General features: G+C 45.9%; 13 non-coding genes across 13 annotated transcripts; all 13 read left to right on the forward strand.

The window, feature by feature from the left end:
• Positions 1-252: 252 nt before the first annotated feature.
• Trnat-agu (transfer RNA threonine (anticodon AGU)) lies at positions 253-324 on the forward strand. Its single transcript has one exon. It is a non-coding gene; the product is annotated as a tRNA-Thr (tRNA).
• Positions 325-1,764: 1,440 nt separating this feature from the next.
• Positions 1,765-1,836, forward strand: Trnat-agu (transfer RNA threonine (anticodon AGU)). Its single transcript has one exon. It is a non-coding gene; the product is annotated as a tRNA-Thr (tRNA).
• Positions 1,837-3,276: 1,440 nt separating this feature from the next.
• Trnat-agu (transfer RNA threonine (anticodon AGU)) lies at positions 3,277-3,348 on the forward strand. The gene has a single exon. It is a non-coding gene; the product is annotated as a tRNA-Thr (tRNA).
• Positions 3,349-4,783: 1,435 nt separating this feature from the next.
• Positions 4,784-4,855, forward strand: Trnat-agu (transfer RNA threonine (anticodon AGU)). Its single transcript has one exon. It is a non-coding gene; the product is annotated as a tRNA-Thr (tRNA).
• Positions 4,856-6,298: 1,443 nt separating this feature from the next.
• On the forward strand, positions 6,299-6,370 carry Trnat-agu (transfer RNA threonine (anticodon AGU)). Its single transcript has one exon. It is a non-coding gene; the product is annotated as a tRNA-Thr (tRNA).
• A 1,441-nt stretch (positions 6,371-7,811) lies between these two features.
• Positions 7,812-7,883, forward strand: Trnat-agu (transfer RNA threonine (anticodon AGU)). Its single transcript has one exon. It is a non-coding gene; the product is annotated as a tRNA-Thr (tRNA).
• A 1,441-nt stretch (positions 7,884-9,324) lies between these two features.
• Positions 9,325-9,396, forward strand: Trnat-agu (transfer RNA threonine (anticodon AGU)). The gene has a single exon. It is a non-coding gene; the product is annotated as a tRNA-Thr (tRNA).
• Positions 9,397-10,830: 1,434 nt separating this feature from the next.
• On the forward strand, positions 10,831-10,902 carry Trnat-agu (transfer RNA threonine (anticodon AGU)). The gene has a single exon. It is a non-coding gene; the product is annotated as a tRNA-Thr (tRNA).
• Positions 10,903-12,343: 1,441 nt separating this feature from the next.
• Trnat-agu (transfer RNA threonine (anticodon AGU)) lies at positions 12,344-12,415 on the forward strand. The gene has a single exon. It is a non-coding gene; the product is annotated as a tRNA-Thr (tRNA).
• A 1,432-nt stretch (positions 12,416-13,847) lies between these two features.
• Positions 13,848-13,919, forward strand: Trnat-agu (transfer RNA threonine (anticodon AGU)). The gene has a single exon. It is a non-coding gene; the product is annotated as a tRNA-Thr (tRNA).
• Positions 13,920-15,359: 1,440 nt separating this feature from the next.
• Positions 15,360-15,431, forward strand: Trnat-agu (transfer RNA threonine (anticodon AGU)). Its single transcript has one exon. It is a non-coding gene; the product is annotated as a tRNA-Thr (tRNA).
• A 1,440-nt stretch (positions 15,432-16,871) lies between these two features.
• Trnat-agu (transfer RNA threonine (anticodon AGU)) lies at positions 16,872-16,943 on the forward strand. The gene has a single exon. It is a non-coding gene; the product is annotated as a tRNA-Thr (tRNA).
• A 1,434-nt stretch (positions 16,944-18,377) lies between these two features.
• On the forward strand, positions 18,378-18,449 carry Trnat-agu (transfer RNA threonine (anticodon AGU)). The gene has a single exon. It is a non-coding gene; the product is annotated as a tRNA-Thr (tRNA).
• Positions 18,450-19,397: the final 948 nt, after the last annotated feature.

The raw sequence follows: 19,397 nt of genomic DNA on the forward strand, positions 1-19,397 counted from the left end.
CTACGTCTCCGTCAGTCGCTCGAAACTGTATTTGAAGGTGAAGGTGATTTTGTAGACATGTGTGAAAGACATGTTCTGAAATGCAAGTGGTGTTATTTGGAGAGCACTTCCTTTACGTGTCAGATGTGTAGGCAAGCAGTAATGGGTCGCCATAGCTGCAAATATTAGACGGTAATATGAAGTGTTGTCAGCTGAAGTCTGATGATCCAGACGACCGTAAGGATGAAGTACGCAAAAGTACCGCTAGGCCGCGCCTCTTTAGCTCAGTGGCAGAGCACTGGTCTAGTAAACCAGGGATCGTGAGTTCGATCCTCACAGGAGGCAGACGAATTTTGGATATCAGTTGCGCGTCGTGGCCTTATAGCAAACAGTATCTGGGATGACTAACAATTAGCGAGAGGCGTTTTATTAAGAATTACTCTCAGATGTGATTAAGGCGAATGGCGCAGATAAAGCATTTGCCAAAGCGGTACAGCATAAGGTGGGATGGGACAGTCTGAAATATATTTTATAGATGTATTTCTCACTTATCTCAGAGCCTTCCGCGGTTGTCGTCGTCGTCGTCGCCGCCGCCGCCGCCACTTCTGCAGAAGTAGCAAATGGACATCGTAGCAAATGCGGCGAGGGACGCCCTGCCTTACATTTCCGAATGCACAAAGTGTATGGTTTAGTTTCCCAGTCTATATTTGGTAGGTCTCATAGCAGGTTGAATGTATCAAATGGGTGGGAAAGAGCAAGGGGCAGCGTCTGTGTAGAACGAAAACACAACTCCTCAGTGGTGTGAGCGTTTTGAGATGAGTCGTATATAAGTTCCACTTGTTTGTCAGTGACCGTGTGGCCTAATGGATAAGGCGTCGGACTTCGTATCCGAAGATTGCGTGTTTGATTCCTCTCTCGGTCGTGTTTTTCCAGATCTGAAAAAGAAACATACCGTTTTAGTGTAGCACTTGAGCAGTACGAAACCGTGTGAACGTTGCTGTTGACCATTTTCTGCTTGGAGATGCTCTTGAGCTTGAAACACGCACAACAAGACCGGTGTTAACTAGCGAATTGGTTTGCATATTGCCGTCGCCGCGTGTTTTTGACTGGCACTTGCACATCTAAAATAACGTCGGAAAGTAACTCGTTCGGCTTATGAGTCACATCAAGTATGTGTGTTAATTTTGACGAAACTAGCTCTGCATGTTGTCATGCAATTCTGTTACCTCTCAGAAATGATTATGAAATAAAAGTGAACTACGTGACGAGTGTGACGTTAGGAAAACATTAGGCAACATGGGGAGGTTCTGTATGGGACCAATCAACCCAAACGAGTACTGTGTGACGTGCTAACCGGCATATACTCACCGAGGCAGCGCGACTAGCTCAGTCGGTAGAACATAAGGCTCTTAATCCCAGGGTCGTGGGTTCGAGCCCCACGTGGGGAGGAACGGAATTTTGTTCCTCTGCAGATGTAACTTACCGTTTTTCTGATTAACGTGATGTAATGGAAATAGCAACTTTAAACTTTGCCTACGTCTCCGTCAGTCGCTCGAAACTGTATTTGAAGGTGAAGGTGATTTTGTAGACATGTGTGAAAGACATGTTCTGAAATGCAAGTGGTGTTATTTGGAGAGCACTTCCTTTACGTGTCAGATGTGTAGGCAAGCAGTAATGGGTCGCCATAGCTGCAAATATTAGACGGTAATATGAAGTGTTGTCAGCTGAAGTCTGATGATCCAGACGACCGTAAGGATGAAGTACGCAAAAGTACCGCTAGGCCGCGCCTGTTTAGCTCAGTGGCAGAGCACTGGTCTAGTAAACCAGGGATCGTGAGTTCGATCCTCACAAGAGGCAGACGAATTTTGGATATCAGTTGCGCGTCGTGGCCTTATAGCAAACAGTATCTGGGATGACTAACAATTAGCGAGAGGCGTTTTATTAAGAATTACTCTCAGATGTGATTAAGGCGAATGGCGCAGATAAAGCATTTGCCAAAGCGGTACAGCATAAGGTGGGATGGGACAGTCTGAAATATATTTTATAGATGTATTTCTCACATATCTCAGAGCCTTCCGCGGTTGTCGTCGTCGTCGCCGCCGCCGCCGCCGCCACTTCTGCAGAAGTAGCAAATGGACATCGTAGCAAATGCGGCGAGGGACGCCCTGCCTTACATTTCCGAATGCACAAAGTGTATGGTTTAGTTTCCCAGTCTATATTTGGTAGGTCTCATAGCAGGTTGAATGTATCAAATGGGTGGGAAAGAGCAAGGGGCAGCGTCTGTGTAGAACGAAAACACAACTCCTCAGTGGTGTGAGCGTTTTGAGATGAGTCGTATATAAGTTCCACTTGTTTGTCAGTGACCGTGTGGCCTAATGGATAAGGCGTCGGACTTCGTATCCGAAGATTGCGTGTTTGATTCCTCTCTCGGTCGTGTTTTTCCAGATCTGAAAAAGAAACATACCGTTTTAGTGTAGCACTTGAGCAGTACGAAACCGTGTGAACGTTGCTGTTGACCATTTTCTGCTTGGAGATGCTCTTGAGCTTGAAACACGCACAACAAGACCGGTGTTAACTAGCGAATTGGTTTGCATATTGCCGTCGCCGCGTGTTTTTGACTGGCACTTGCACATCTAAAATAACGTCGGAAAGTAACTCGTTCGGCTTATGAGTCACATCAAGTATGTGTGTTAATTTTGACGAAACTAGCTCTGCATGTTGTCATGCAATTCTGTTACCTCTCAGAAATGATTATGAAATAAAAGTGAACAACGTGACGAGTGTGACGTTAGGAAAACATTAGGCAACATGGGGAGGTTCTGTATGGGACCAATCAACCCAAACGAGTACTGTGTGACGTGCTAACCGGCATATACTCACCGAGGCAGCGCGGCTAGCTCAGTCGGTAGACTATAAGGCTCTTAATCCCAGGGTCGTGGGTTCGAGCCCCACGTGGGGAGGAACGGAATTTTGTTCCTCTGCAGATGTAACTTACCGTTTTTCTGATTAACGTGATGTAATGGAAATAGCAACTTTAAACTTTGCCTACGTCTCCGTCAGTCGCTCGAAACTGTATTTGAAGGTGAAGGTGATTTTGTAGACATGTGTGAAAGACATGTTCTGAAATGCAAGTGGTGTTATTTGGAGAGCACTTCCTTTACGTGTCAGATGTGTAGCCAAGCAGTAATGGGTCGCCATAGCTGCAAATATTAGACGGTAATATGAAGTGTTGTCAGCTGAAGTCTGATGATCCAGACGACCGTAAGGATGAAGTACGCAAAAGTACAGCTAGGCCGCGCCTCTTTAGCTCAGTGGCAGAGCACTGGTCTAGTAAACCAGGGGTCGTGAGTTCGATCCTCACAGGAGGCAGACGAATTTTGGATATCAGTTGCGCGTCGTGGCCTTATAGCAAACACTATCTGGGATGACTAACAATTAGCGAGAGGCGTTTTATTAAGAATTACTCTCAGATGTGATTAAGGCGAATGGCGCAGATAAAGCATTTGCCAAAGCGGTACAGCATAAGGTGGGATGGGACAGTCTGAAATATATTTTATAGATGTATTTCTCACATATCTCAGAGCCTTCCGCGGTTGTCGTCGTCGTCGCCGCCGCCGCCACTTCTGCAGAAGTAGCAAATGGACATCGTAGCAAATGCGGCGAGGGACGCCCTGCCTTACATTTCCGAATGCACAAAGTGTATGGTTTAGTTTCCCAGTCTATATTTGGTAGGTCTCATAGCAGGTTGAATGTATCAAATGGGTGGGAAAGAGCAAGGGGCAGCGTCTGTGTAGAACGAAAACACAACTCCTCAGTGGTGTGAGCGTTTTGAGATGAGTCGTATATAAGTTCCACTTGTTTGTCAGTGACCGTGTGGCCTAATGGATAAGGCGTCGGACTTCGTATCCGAAGATTGCGTGTTTGATTCCTCTCTCGGTCGTGTTTTTCCAGATCTGAAAAAGAAACATACCGTTTTAGTGTAGCACTTGAGCAGTACGAAACCGTGTGAACGTTGCTGTTGACCATTTTCTGCTTGGAGATGCTCTTGAGCTTGAAACACGCACAACAAGACCGGTGTTAACTAGCGAATTGGTTTGCATATTGCCGTCGCCGCGTGTTTTTGACTGGCACTTGCACATCTAAAATAACGTCGTAAAGTAACTCGTTCGGCTTATGAGTCACATGAAGTATGTGTGTTAATTTTGACGAAACTATCTCTGCAGGTTGTCATGCAATTCTGTTACCTCTCAGAAATGATTATGAAATAAAAGTGAACAACGTGACGAGTGTGACGTTAGGAAAACATTAGGCAACATGGGGAGGTTCTGTATGGGACCAATCAACCCAAACGAGTACTGTGTGACGTGCTAACCGGCATATACTCACCGAGGCAGCGCGGCTAGCTCAGTCGGTAGAACATAAGGCTCTTAATCCCAGGGTCGTGGGTTCGAGCCCCACGTGGGGAGGAACGGAATTTTGTTCCTCTGCAGATGTAACTTACCGTTTTTCTGATTAACGTGATGTAATGGAAATAGCAACTTTAAACTTTGCCTACGTCTCCGTCAGTCGCTACGAAACTGTATTTGAAGGTGAAGGTGATTTTGTAGACATGTGTGAAAGACATGTTCTGAAATGCAAGTGGTGTTATTTGGAGAGCACTTCCTTTACGTGTCAGATGTGTAGCCAAGCAGTAATGGGTCGCCATAGCTGCAAATATTAGACGGTAATATGAAGTGTTGTCAGCTGAAGTCTGATGATCCAGACGACCGTAAGGATGAAGTACGCAAAAGTACCGCTAGGCCGCGCCTGTTTAGCTCAGTGGCAGAGCACTGGTCTAGTAAACCAGAGGTCGTGAGTTCGATCCTCACAGAAGGCACACGAATTTTGGATATCAGTTGCGCGTCGTGGCCTTATAGCAAACAGTATCTGGGATGACTAACAATTAGCGAGAGGCGTTTTCTTAAGAATTACTCTCAGATGTGATTAAGCGAATGGCGCAGATAAAGCATTTGCCAAAGCGGTACAGCATAAGGTGGGATGGGACAGTCTGAAATATATTTTATAGATGTATTTCTCACATATCTCAGAGCCTTCCGCGGTTGTCGTCGTCGTCGTCGCCGCCGCCGCCGCCGCCACTTCTGCAGAAGTAGCAAATGGACATCGTAGCAAATGCGGCGAGGGACGCCCTGCCTTACATTTCCGAATGCACAAAGTGTATGGTTTAGTTTCCCAGTCTATATTTGGTAGGTCTCATAGCAGGTTGAATGTATCAAATGTGTGGGAAAGAGCAAGGGGCAGCGTCTGTGTAGAACGAAAACACAACTCCTCAGTGGTGTGAGCGTTTTGAGATGAGTCGTATATAAGTTCCAATTGTTTGTCAGTGACCGTGTGGCCTAATGGATAAGGCGTCGGACTTCGTATCCGAAGATTGCGTGTTTGATTCCTCTCTCGGTCGTGTTTTTCCAGATCTGAAAAAGAAACATACCGTTTTAGTGTAGCACTTGAGCAGTACGAAACCGTGTGAACGTTGCTGTTGACCATTTTCTGCTTGGAGATGCTCTTGAGCTTGAAACACGCACAACAAGACCGGTGTTAACTAGCGAATTGGTTTGCATATTGCCGTCGCCGCGTGTTTTTGACTGGCACTTGCACATCTAAAATAACGTCGGAAAGTAACTCGTTCGGCTTATGAGTCACATCAAGTATGTGTGTTAATTTTGACGAAACTAGCTCTGCATGTTGTCATGCAATTCTGTTACCTCTCAGAAATGATTATGAAATAAAAGTGAACTACGTGACGAGTGTGACGTTAGGAAAACATTAGGCAACATGGGGAGGTTCTGTATGGGACCAATCAACCCAAACGAGTACTGTGTGACGTGCTAACCGGCATATACTCACCGAGGCAGCGCGGCTAGCTCAGTCAGTAGAACATAAGGCTCTTAATCCCAGGGTCGTGGGTTCGAGCCCCACGTGGGGAGGAACGGAATTTTGTTCCTCTGCAGATGTAACGTACCGTTTTTCTGATTAACGTGATGTAATGGAAATAGCAACTTTAAACTTTGCCTACGTCTCCGTCAGTCGCTACGAAACTGTATTTGAAGGTGAAGGTGATTTTGTAGACATGTGTGAAAGACATGTTCTGAAATGCAAGTGGTGTTATTTGGAGAGCACTTCCTTTACGTGTCAGATGTGTAGGCAAGCAGTAATGGGTCGCCATAGCTGCAAATATTAGACGGTAATATGAAGTGTTGTCAGCTGAAGTCTGATGATCCAGACGACCGTAAGGATGAAGTACGCAAAAGTACCGCTAGGCCGCGCCTCTTTAGCTCAGTGGCAGAGCACTGGTCTAGTAAACCAGGGGTCGTGAGTTCGATCCTCACAGGAGGCAGACGAATTTTGGATATCAGTTGCCCGTCGTGGCCTTATAGCAAACACTATCTGGGATGACTAACAATTAGCGAGAGGCGTTTTATTAAGAATTACTCTCAGATGTGATTAAGGCGAATGGCGCAGATAAAGCATTTGCCAAAGCGGTACAGCATAAGGTGGGATGGGACAGTCTGAAATATATTTTATAGATGTATTTCTCACATATCTCAGAGCCTTCCGCGGTTGTCGTCGTCGTCGCCGCCGCCGCCGCCGCCACTTCTGCAGAAGTAGCAAATGGACATCGTAGCAAATGCGGCGAGGGACGCCCTGCCTTACATTTCCGAATGCACAAAGTGTATGGTTTAGTTTCCCAGTCTATATTTGGTAGGTCTCATAGCAGGTTGAATGTATCAAATGGGTGGGAAAGAGCAAGGGGCAGCGTCTGTGTAGAACGAAAACACAACTCCTCAGTGGTGTGAGCGTTTTGAGATGAGTCGTATATAAGTCCCACTTGTTTGTCAGTGACCGTGTGGCCTAATGGATAAGGCGTCGGACTTCGTATCCGAAGATTGCGTGTTTGATTCCTCTCTCGGTCGTGTTTTTCCAGATCTGAAAAAGAAACATACCGTTTTAGTGTAGCACTTGAGCAGTACGAAACCGTGTGAACGTTGCTGTTGACCATTTTCTGCTTGGAGATGCTCTTGAGCTTGAAACACGCACAACAAGACCGGTGTTAACTAGCGAATTGGTTTGCATATTGCCGTCGCCGCGTGTTTTTGACTGGCACTTGCACATCTAAAATAACGTCGGAAAGTAACTCGTTCGGCTTATGAGTCACATGAAGTATGTGTGTTAATTTTGACGAAACTATCTCTGCAGGTTGTCATGCAATTCTGTTACCTCTCAGAAATGATTATGAAATAAAAGTGAACAACGTGACGAGTGTGACGTTAGGAAAACATTAGGCAACATGGGGAGGTTCTGTATGGGACCAATCAACCCAAACGAGTACTGTGTGACGTGCTAACCGGCATATACTCACCGAGGCAGCGCGGCTAGCTCAGTCGGTAGAACATAAGGCTCTTAATCCCAGGGTCGTGGGTTCGAGCCCCACGTGGGGAGGAACGGAATTTTGTTCCTCTGCAGATGTAACTTACCGTTTTTCTGATTAACGTGATGTAATGGAAATAGCAACTTTAAACTTTGCCTACGTCTCCGTCAGTCGCTACGAAACTGTATTTGAAGGTGAAGGTGATTTTGTAGACATGTGTGAAAGACATGTTCTGAAATGCAAGTGGTGTTATTTGGAGAGCACTTCCTTTACGTGTCAGATGTGTAGCCAAGCAGTAATGGGTCGCCATAGCTGCAAATATTAGACGGTAATATGAAGTGTTGTCAGCTGAAGTCTGATGATCCAGACGACCGTAAGGATGAAGTACGCAAAAGTACCGCTAGGCCGCGCCTGTTTAGCTCAGTGGCAGAGCACTGGTCTAGTAAACCAGAGGTCGTGAGTTCGATCCTCACAGAAGGCACACGAATTTTGGATATCAGTTGCGCGTCGTGGCCTTATAGCAAACAGTATCTGGGATGACTAACAATTAGCGAGAGGCGTTTTCTTAAGAATTACTCTCAGATGTGATTAAGGCGAATGGCGCAGATAAAGCATTTGCCAAAGCGGTACAGCATAAGGTGGGATGGGACAGTCTGAAATATATTTTATAGATGTATTTCTCACATATCTCAGAGCCTTCCGCGGTTGTCGTCGTCGTCGTCGTCGCCGCCGCCGCCACTTCTGCAGAAGTAGCAAATGGACATCGTAGCAAATGCGGCGAGGGACGCCCTGCCTTACATTTCCGAATGCACAAAGTGTGTGGTTTAGTTTCCCAGTCTGTATTTGGTAGGTCTCGTAGCAGGTTAAATGTATCAAATGGGTGGGAAAGAGCAAGGGGCAGCGTCTGTGTAGAACGAAAACACAACTCCTCAGTGGTGTGAGCGTTTTGAGATGAGTCGTATATAAGTTCCACTTGTTTGTCAGTGACCGTGTGGCCTAATGGATAAGGCGTCGGACTTCGTATCCGAAGATTGCGTGTTTGATTCCTCTCTCGGTCGTGTTTTTCCAGATATGAAAAAGAAACATACCGTTTTAGTGCAGCACTTGAGCAGTACGAACCCGTGTGAACGTTGCTGTTGACCATTTTCTGCTTGGAGATGCTCTTGAGCTTGAAACACGCACAACAAGACCGGTGTTAACTAGCGAATTGGTTTGCATATTGCCGTCGCCGCGTGTTTTTGACTGGCACCTGCACATCTAAAATAGCGTCGGAAAGTAACTCGTTCGGCTTATGAGTCACATCAAGTATGTGTGTTAATTTTGACGAAACTAGCTCTGCAGGTTGTCATGCAATTCTGTTACCTCTCAGAAATGATTATGAAATAAAAGTGAACTACGTGACGAGTGTGACGTTAGGAAAACATTAGGCAACATGGGGAGGTTCTGTATGGGACCAATCAACCCAAACGAGTACTGTGTGACGTGCTAACCGGCATATACTCACCGAGGCAGCGCGGCTAGCTCAGTCGGTAGAACATAAGGCTCTTAATCCCAGGGTCGTGGGTTCGAGCCCCACGTGGGGAGGAACGGAATTTTGTTCCTCTGCAGATGTAACTTACCGTTTTTCTGATTAACGTGATGTAATGGAAATAGCAACTTTAAACTTTGCCTACGTCTCCGTCAGTCGCTACGAAACTGTATTTGAAGGTGAAGGTGATTTTGTAGACATGTGTGAAAGACATGTTCTGAAATGCAAGCGGTGTTATTTGGAGAGCACTTCCTTTACGTGTCAGATGTGTAGCCAAGCAGTAATGGGTCGCCATAGCTGCAAATATTAGACGGTAATATGAAGTGTTGTCAGCTGAAGTCTGATGATCCAGACGACGGTAAGGATGAAGTACGCAAAAGTACCGCTAGGCCGCGCCTCTTTAGCTCAGTGGCAGAGCACTGGTCTAGTAAACCAGAGGTCGTGAGTTCGATCCTCACAGAAGGCAGACGAATTTTGGATATCAGTTGCGCGTCGTGGCCTTATAGCAAAGAGTATCTGGGATGACTAACAATTAGCGAGAGGCGTTTTCTTAAGAATTACTCTCAGATGTGATTAAGGCGAATGGCGCAGATAAAGCATTTGCCAAAGCGGTACAGCATAAGGTGTGATGGGACAGTCTGAAATATATTTTATAGATGTATTTCTCACATATCTCAGAGCCTTCCGCGGTTGTCGTCGTCGTCGCCGCCGCCGCCACTTCTGCAGAAGTAGCAAATGGACATCGTAGCAAATGCGGCGAGGGACGCCCTGCCTTACATTTCCGAATGCACAAAGTGTATGGTTTAGTTTCCCAGTCTATATTTGGTAGGTCTCATAGCAGGTTGAATGTATCAAATGTGTGGGAAAGAGCAAGGGGCAGCGTCTGTGTAGAACGAAAACACAACTCCTCAGTGGTGTGAGCGTTTTGAGATGAGTCGTATATAAGTTCCACTTGTTTGTCAGTGACCGTGTGGCCTAATGGATAAGGCGTCGGACTTCGTATCCGAAGATTGCGTGTTTGATTCCTCTCTCGGTCGTGTTTTTCCAGATCTGAAAAAGAAACATACCGTTTTAGTGTAGCACTTGAGCAGTACGAAACCGTGTGAACGTTGCTGTTGACCATTTTCTGCTTGGAGATGCTCTTGAGCTTAAAACACGCACAACAAGACCGGTGTTAACTAGCGAATTGGTTTGCATATTGCCGTCGCCGCGTGTTTTTGACTGGCACTTGCACATCTAAAATAACGTCGGAAAGTAACTCGTTCGGCTTATGAGTCACATCAAGTATGTGTGTTAATTTTGACGAAACTAGCTCTGCATGTTGTCATGCAATTCTGTTACCTCTCAGAAATGATTATGAAATAAAAGTGAACTACGTGACGAGTGTGACGTTAGGAAAACATTAGGCAACATGGGGAGGTTCTGTATGGGACCAATCAACCCAAACGAGTACTGTGTGACGTGCTAACCGGCATATACTCACCGAGGCAGCGCGGCTAGCTCAGTCGGTAGAACATAAGGCTCTTAATCCCAGGGTCGTGGGTTCGAGCCCCACGTGGGGAGGAACGGAATTTTGTTCCTCTGCAGATGTAACTTACCGTTTTTCTGATTAACGTGATGTAATGGAAATAGCAACTTTAAACTTTGCCTACGTCTCCGTCAGTCGCTCGAAACTGTATTTGAAGGTGAAGGTGATTTTGTAGACATGTGTGAAAGACATGTTCTGAAATGCAAGTGGTGTTATTTGGAGAGCACTTCCTTTATGTGTCAGATGTGTAGGCAAGCAGTAATGGGTCGCCATAGCTGCAAATATTAGACGGTAATATGAAGTGTTGTCAGCTGAAGTCTGATGATCCAGACGACCGTAAGGATGAAGTACGCAAAAGTACCGGTAGGCCGCGCCTGTTTAGCTCAGTGGCAGAGCACTGGTCTAGTAAACCAGGGGTCGTGAGTTCGATCCTCACAGGAGGCAGACGAATTTTGGATATCAGTTGCGCGTCGTGGCCTTATAGCAAAGAGTATCTGGGATGACTAACAATTAGCGAGAGGCGTTTTCTTAAGAATTACTCTCAGATGTGATTAAGGCGAATGGCGCAGATAAAGCATTTGCCAAAGCGGTACAGCATAAGGTGGGATGGGACATTCTGAAATATATTTTATAGATGTATTTCTCACATATCTCAGAGCCTTCCGCGGTTGTCGTCGTCGTCGCCGCCGCCGCCGCCGCCACTTCTGCAGAAGTAGCAAATGGACATCGTAGCAAATGCGGCGAGGGACGCCCTGCCTTACATTTCCGAATGCACAAAGTGTATGGTTTAGTTTCCCAGTCTATATTTGGTAGGTCTCATAGCAGGTTGAATGTATCAAATGGGTGGGAAAGAGCAAGGGGCAGCGTCTGTGTAGAACGAAAACACAACTCCTCAGTGGTGTGAGCGTTTTGAGATGAGTCGTATATAAGTTCCACTTGTTTGTCAGTGACCGTGTGGCCTAATGGATAAGGCGTCGGACTTCGTATCCGAAGATTGCGTGTTTGATTCCTCTCTCGGTCGTGTTTTTCCAGATCTGAAAAAGAAACATACCGTTTTAGTGTAGCACTTGAGCAGTACGAAACCGTGTGAACGTTGCTGTTGACCATTTTCTGCTTGGAGATGCTCTTGAGCTTGAAACACGCACAACAAGACCGGTGTTAACTAGCGAATTGGTTTGCATATTGCCGTCGCCGCGTGTTTTTGACTGGCACTTGCACATCTAAAATAACGTCGGAAAGTAACTCGTTCGGCTTATGAGTCACATCAAGTATGTGTGTTAATTTTGACGAAACTAGCTCTGCATGTTGTCATGCAATTCTGTTACCTCTCAGAAATGATTATGAAATAAAAGTGAACAACGTGACGAGTGTGAAGTTAGGAAAACATTAGGCAACATGGGGAGGTTCTGTATGGGACCAATCAACCCAAACGAGTACTGTGTGACGTGCTAACCGGCATATACTCACCGAGGCAGCGCGGCTAGCTCAGTCGGTAGAACATAAGGCTCTTAATCCCAGGGTCGTGGGTTCGAGCCCCACGTGGGGAGGAACGGAATTTTGTTCCTCTGCAGATGTAACTTACCGTTTTTCTGATTAACGTGATGTAATGGAAATAGCAACTTTAAACTTTGCCTACGTCTCCGTCAGTCGCTACGAAACTGTATTTGAAGGTGAAGGTGATTTTGTAGACATGTGTGAAAGACATGTTCTGAAATGCAAGTGGTGTTATTTGGAGAGCACTTCCTTTACGTGTCAGATGTGTAGGCAAGCAGTAATGGGTCGCCATAGCTGCAAATATTAGACGGTAATATGAAGTGTTGTCAGCTGAAGTCTGATGATCCAGACGACCGTAAGGATGAAGTACGCAAAAGTACCGCTAGGCCGCGCCTGTTTAGCTCAGTGGCAGAGCACTGGTCTAGTAAACCAGAGGTCGTGAGTTCGATCCTCACAGAAGGCAGACGAATTTTGGATATCAGTTGCGCGTCGTGGCCTTATAGCAAACAGTATCTGGGATGACTAACAATTAGCGAGAGGCGTTTTCTTAAGAATTACTCTCAGATGTGATTAAGGCGAATGGCGCAGATAAAGCATTTGCCAAAGCGGTACAGCATAAGGTGGGATGGGACAGTCTGAAATATATTTTATAGATGTATTTCTCACATATCTCAGAGCCTTCCGCGGTTGTCGTCGTCGTCGTCGTCGCCACTTCTGCAGAAGTAGCAAATGGACATCGTAGCAAATGCGGCGAGGGACGCCCTGCCTTACATTTCCGAATGCACAAAGTGTATGGTTTAGTTTCCCAGTCTATATTTGGTAGGTCTCATAGCAGGTTGAATGTATCAAATGGGTGGGAAAGAGCAAGGGGCAGCGTCTGTGTAGAACGAAAACACAACTCCTCAGTGGTGTGAGCGTTTTGAGATGAGTCGTATATAAGTTCCACTTGTTTGTCAGTGACCGTGTGGCCTAATGGATAAGGCGTCGGACTTCGTATCCGAAGATTGCGTGTTTGATTCCTCTCTCGGTCGTGTTTTTCCAGATCTGAAAAAGAAACATACCGTTTTAGTGTAGCACTTGAGCAGTACGAAACCGTGTGAACGTTGCTGTTGACCATTTTCTGCTTGGAGATGCTCTTGAGCTTGAAACACGCACAACAAGACCGGTGTTAACTAGCGAATTGGTTTGCATATTGCCGTCGCCGCGTGTTTTTGACTGGCACTTGCACATCTAAAATAACGTCGGAAAGTAACTCGTTCGGCTTATGAGTCACATGAAGTATGTGTGTTAATTTTGACGAAACTATCTCTGCAGGTTGTCATGCAATTCTGTTACCTCTCAGAAATGATTATGAAATAAAAGTGAACAACGTGACGAGTGTGACGTTAGGAAAACATTAGGCAACATGGGGAGGTTCTGTATGGGACCAATCAACCCAAACGAGTACTGTGTGACGTGCTAACCGGCATATACTCACCGAGGCAGCGCGGCTAGCTCAGTCGGTAGAACATAAGGCTCTTAATCCCAGGGTCGTGGGTTCGAGCCCCACGTGGGGAGGAACGGAATTTTGTTCCTCTGCAGATGTAACTTACCGTTTTTCTGATTAACGTGATGTAATGGAAATAGCAACTTTAAACTTTGCCTACGTCTCCGTCAGTCGCTACGAAACTGTATTTGAAGGTGAAGGTGATTTTGTAGACATGTGTGAAAGACATGTTCTGAAATGCAAGTGGTGTTATTTGGAGAGCACTTCGTTTACGTGTCAGATGTGTAGCCAAGCAGTAATGGGTCGCCATAGCTGCAAATATTAGACGGTAATATGAAGTGTTGTCAGCTGAAGTCTGATGATCCAGACGACCGTAAGGATGAAGTACGCAAAAGTACCGCTAGGCCGCGCCTGTTTAGCTCAGTGGCAGAGCACTGGTCTAGTAAACCAGAGGTCGTGAGTTCGATCCTCACAGAAGGCACACGAATTTTGGATATCAGTTGCGCGTCGTGGCCTTATAGCAAACAGTATCTGGGATGACTAACAATTAGCGAGAGGCGTTTTCTTAAGAATTACTCTCAGATGTGATTAAGGCGAATGGCGCAGATAAAGCATTTGCCAAAGCGGTACAGCATAAGGTGGGATGGGACAGTCTGAAATATATTTTATAGATGTATTTCTCACTTATCTCAGAGCCTTCCGCGGTTGTCGTCGTCGTCGTCGCCGCCGCCGCCGCCACTTCTGCAGAAGTAGCAAATGGACATCGTAGCAAATGCGGCGAGGGACGCCCTGCCTTACATTTCCGAATGCACAAAGTGTATGGTTTAGTTTCCCAGTCTATATTTGGTAGGTCTCATAGCAGGTTGAATGTATCAAATGGGTGGGAAAGAGCAAGGGGCAGCGTCTGTGTAGAACGAAAACACAACTCCTCAGTGGTGTGAGCGTTTTGAGATGAGTCGTATATAAGTTCCACTTGTTTGTCAGTGACCGTGTGGCCTAATGGATAAGGCGTCGGACTTCGTATCCGAAGATTGCGTGTTTGATTCCTCTCTCGGTCGTGTTTTTCCAGATCTGAAAAAGAAACATACCGTTTTAGTGTAGCACTTGAGCAGTACGAAACCGTGTGAACGTTGCTGTTGACCATTTTCTGCTTGGAGATGCTCTTGAGCTTGAAACACGCACAACAAGACCGGTGTTAACTAGCGAATTGGTTTGCATATTGCCGTCGCCGCGTGTTTTTGACTGGCACTTGCACATCTAAAATAACGTCGGAAAGTAACTCGTTCGGCTTATGAGTCACATCAAGTATGTGTGTTAATTTTGACGAAACTAGCTCTGCATGTTGTCATGCAATTCTGTTACCTCTCAGAAATGATTATGAAATAAAAGTGAACTACGTGACGAGTGTGACGTTAGGAAAACATTAGGCAACATGGGGAGGTTCTGTATGGGACCAATCAACCCAAACGAGTACTGTGTGACGTGCTAACCGGCATATACTCACCGAGGCAGCGCGACTAGCTCAGTCGGTAGAACATAAGGCTCTTAATCCCAGGGTCGTGGGTTCGAGCCCCACGTGGGGAGGAACGGAATTTTGTTCCTCTGCAGATGTAACTTACCGTTTTTCTGATTAACGTGATGTAATGGAAATAGCAACTTTAAACTTTGCCTACGTCTCCGTCAGTCGCTCGAAACTGTATTTGAAGGTGAAGGTGATTTTGTAGACATGTGTGAAAGACATGTTCTGAAATGCAAGTGGTGTTATTTGGAGAGCACTTCCTTTACGTGTCAGATGTGTAGGCAAGCAGTAATGGGTCGCCATAGCTGCAAATATTAGACGGTAATATGAAGTGTTGTCAGCTGAAGTCTGATGATCCAGACGACCGTAAGGATGAAGTACGCAAAAGTACCGCTAGGCCGCGCCTGTTTAGCTCAGTGGCAGAGCACTGGTCTAGTAAACCAGGGATCGTGAGTTCGATCCTCACAGGAGGCAGACGAATTTTGGATATCAGTTGCGCGTCGTGGCCTTATAGCAAACAGTATCTGGGATGACTAACAATTAGCGAGAGGCGTTTTATTAAGAATTACTCTCAGATGTGATTAAGGCGAATGGCGCAGATAAAGCATTTGCCAAAGCGGTACAGCATAAGGTGGGATGGGACAGTCTGAAATATATTTTATAGATGTATTTCTCACATATCTCAGAGCCTTCCGCGGTTGTCGTCGTCGTCGCCGCCGCCGCCGCCGCCACTTCTGCAGAAGTAGCAAATGGACATCGTAGCAAATGCGGCGAGGGACGCCCTGCCTTACATTTCCGAATGCACAAAGTGTATGGTTTAGTTTCCCAGTCTATATTTGGTAGGTCTCATAGCAGGTTGAATGTATCAAATGGGTGGGAAAGAGCAAGGGGCAGCGTCTGTGTAGAACGAAAACACAACTCCTCAGTGGTGTGAGCGTTTTGAGATGAGTCGTATATAAGTTCCACTTGTTTGTCAGTGACCGTGTGGCCTAATGGATAAGGCGTCGGACTTCGTATCCGAAGATTGCGTGTTTGATTCCTCTCTCGGTCGTGTTTTTCCAGATCTGAAAAAGAAACATACCGTTTTAGTGTAGCACTTGAGCAGTACGAAACCGTGTGAACGTTGCTGTTGACCATTTTCTGCTTGGAGATGCTCTTGAGCTTGAAACACGCACAACAAGACCGGTGTTAACTAGCGAATTGGTTTGCATATTGCCGTCGCCGCGTGTTTTTGACTGGCACTTGCACATCTAAAATAACGTCGGAAAGTAACTCGTTCGGCTTATGAGTCACATCAAGTATGTGTGTTAATTTTGACGAAACTAGCTCTGCATGTTGTCATGCAATTCTGTTACCTCTCAGAAATGATTATGAAATAAAAGTGAACAACGTGACGAGTGTGACGTTAGGAAAACATTAGGCAACATGGGGAGGTTCTGTATGGGACCAATCAACCCAAACGAGTACTGTGTGACGTGCTAACCGGCATATACTCACCGAGGCAGCGCGGCTAGCTCAGTCGGTAGAACATAAGGCTCTTAATCCCAGGGTCGTGGGTTCGAGCCCCACGTGGGGAGGAACGGAATTTTGTTCCTCTGCAGATGTAACTTACCGTTTTTCTGATTAACGTGATGTAATGGAAATAGCAACTTTAAACTTTGCCTACGTCTCCGTCAGTCGCTCGAAACTGTATTTGAAGGTGAAGGTGATTTTGTAGACATGTGTGAAAGACATGTTCTGAAATGCAAGTGGTGTTATTTGGAGAGCACTTCCTTTACGTGTCAGATGTGTAGCCAAGCAGTAATGGGTCGCCATAGCTGCAAATATTAGACGGTAATATGAAGTGTTGTCAGCTGAAGTCTGATGATCCAGACGACCGTAAGGATGAAGTACGCAAAAGTACAGCTAGGCCGCGCCTGTTTAGCTCAGTGGCAGAGCACTGGTCTAGTAAACCAGGGGTCGTGAGTTCGATCCTCACAGGAGGCAGACGAATTTTGGATATCAGTTGCGCGTCGTGGCCTTATAGCAAACACTATCTGGGATGACTAACAATTAGCGAGAGGCGTTTTATTAAGAATTACTCTCAGATGTGATTAAGGCGAATGGCGCAGATAAAGCATTTGCCAAAGCGGTACAGCATAAGGTGGGATGGGACAGTCTGAAATATATTTTATAGATGTATTTCTCACATATCTCAGAGCCTTCCGCGGTTGTCGTCGTCGTCGCCGCCGCCGCCACTTCTGCAGAAGTAGCAAATGGACATCGTAGCAAATGCGGCGAGGGACGCCCTGCCTTACATTTCCGAATGCACAAAGTGTATGGTTTAGTTTCCCAGTCTATATTTGGTAGGTCTCATAGCAGGTTGAATGTATCAAATGGGTGGGAAAGAGCAAGGGGCAGCGTCTGTGTAGAACGAAAACACAACTCCTCAGTGGTGTGAGCGTTTTGAGATGAGTCGTATATAAGTTCCACTTGTTTGTCAGTGACCGTGTGGCCTAATGGATAAGGCGTCGGACTTCGTATCCGAAGATTGCGTGTTTGATTCCTCTCTCGGTCGTGTTTTTCCAGATCTGAAAAAGAAACATACCGTTTTAGTGTAGCACTTGAGCAGTACGAAACCGTGTGAACGTTGCTGTTGACCATTTTCTGCTTGGAGATGCTCTTGAGCTTGAAACACGCACAACAAGACCGGTGTTAACTAGCGAATTGGTTTGCATATTGCCGTCGCCGCGTGTTTTTGACTGGCACTTGCACATCTAAAATAACGTCGGAAAGTAACTCGTTCGGCTTATGAGTCACATCAAGTATGTGTGTTAATTTTGACGAAACTAGCTCTGCATGTTGTCATGCAATTCTGTTACCTCTCAGAAATGATTATGAAATAAAAGTGAACTACGTGACGAGTGTGACGTTAGGAAAACATTAGGCAACATGGGGAGGTTCTGTATGGGACCAATCAACCCAAACGAGTACTGTGTGACGTGCTAACCGGCATATACTCACCGAGGCAGCGCGACTAGCTCAGTCGGTAGAACATAAGGCTCTTAATCCCAGGGTCGTGGGTTCGAGCCCCACGTGGGGAGGAACGGAATTTTGTTCCTCTGCAGATGTAACTTACCGTTTTTCTGATTAACGTGATGTAATGGAAATAGCAACTTTAAACTTTGCCTACGTCTCCGTCAGTCGCTCGAAACTGTATTTGAAGGTGAAGGTGATTTTGTAGACATGTGTGAAAGACATGTTCTGAAATGCAAGTGGTGTTATTTGGAGAGCACTTCCTTTACGTGTCAGATGTGTAGGCAAGCAGTAATGGGTCGCCATAGCTGCAAATATTAGACGGTAATATGAAGTGTTGTCAGCTGAAGTCTGATGATCCAGACGACCGTAAGGATGAAGTACGCAAAAGTACCGCTAGGCCGCGCCTGTTTAGCTCAGTGGCAGAGCACTGGTCTAGTAAACCAGGGATCGTGAGTTCGATCCTCACAGGAGGCAGACGAATTTTGGATATCAGTTGCGCGTCGTGGCCTTATAGCAAACAGTATCTGGGATGACTAACAATTAGCGAGAGGCGTTTTATTAAGAATTACTCTCAGATGTGATTAAGGCGAATGGCGCAGATAAAGCATTTGCCAAAGCGGTACAGCATAAGGTGGGATGGGACAGTCTGAAATATATTTTATAGATGTATTTCTCACATATCTCAGAGCCTTCCGCGGTTGTCGTCGTCGTCGCCGCCGCCGCCGCCGCCACTTCTGCAGAAGTAGCAAATGGACATCGTAGCAAATGCGGCGAGGGACGCCCTGCCTTACATTTCCGAATGCACAAAGTGTATGGTTTAGTTTCCCAGTCTATATTTGGTAGGTCTCATAGCAGGTTGAATGTATCAAATGGGTGGGAAAGAGCAAGGGGCAGCGTCTGTGTAGAACGAAAACACAACTCCTCAGTGGTGTGAGCGTTTTGAGATGAGTCGTATATAAGTTCCACTTGTTTGTCAGTGACCGTGTGGCCTAATGGATAAGGCGTCGGACTTCGTATCCGAAGATTGCGTGTTTGATTCCTCTCTCGGTCGTGTTTTTCCAGATCTGAAAAAGAAACATACCGTTTTAGTGTAGCACTTGAGCAGTACGAAACCGTGTGAACGTTGCTGTTGACCATTTTCTGCTTGGAGATGCTCTTGAGCTTGAAACACGCACAACAAGACCGGTGTTAACTAGCGAATTGGTTTGCATATTGCCGTCGCCGCGTGTTTTTGACTGGCACTTGCACATCTAAAATAACGTCGGAAAGTAACTCGTTCGGCTTATGAGTCACATCAAGTATGTGTGTTAATTTTGACGAAACTAGCTCTGCATGTTGTCATGCAATTCTGTTACCTCTCAGAAATGATTATGAAATAAAAGTGAACAACGTGACGAGTGTGACGTTAGGAAAACATTAGGC

Source organism: Schistocerca gregaria, chromosome 4 (assembly GCF_023897955.1).
Source record: "Schistocerca gregaria isolate iqSchGreg1 chromosome 4, iqSchGreg1.2, whole genome shotgun sequence".
Classification (NCBI taxonomy): domain Eukaryota; kingdom Metazoa; phylum Arthropoda; class Insecta; order Orthoptera; family Acrididae; genus Schistocerca; species Schistocerca gregaria.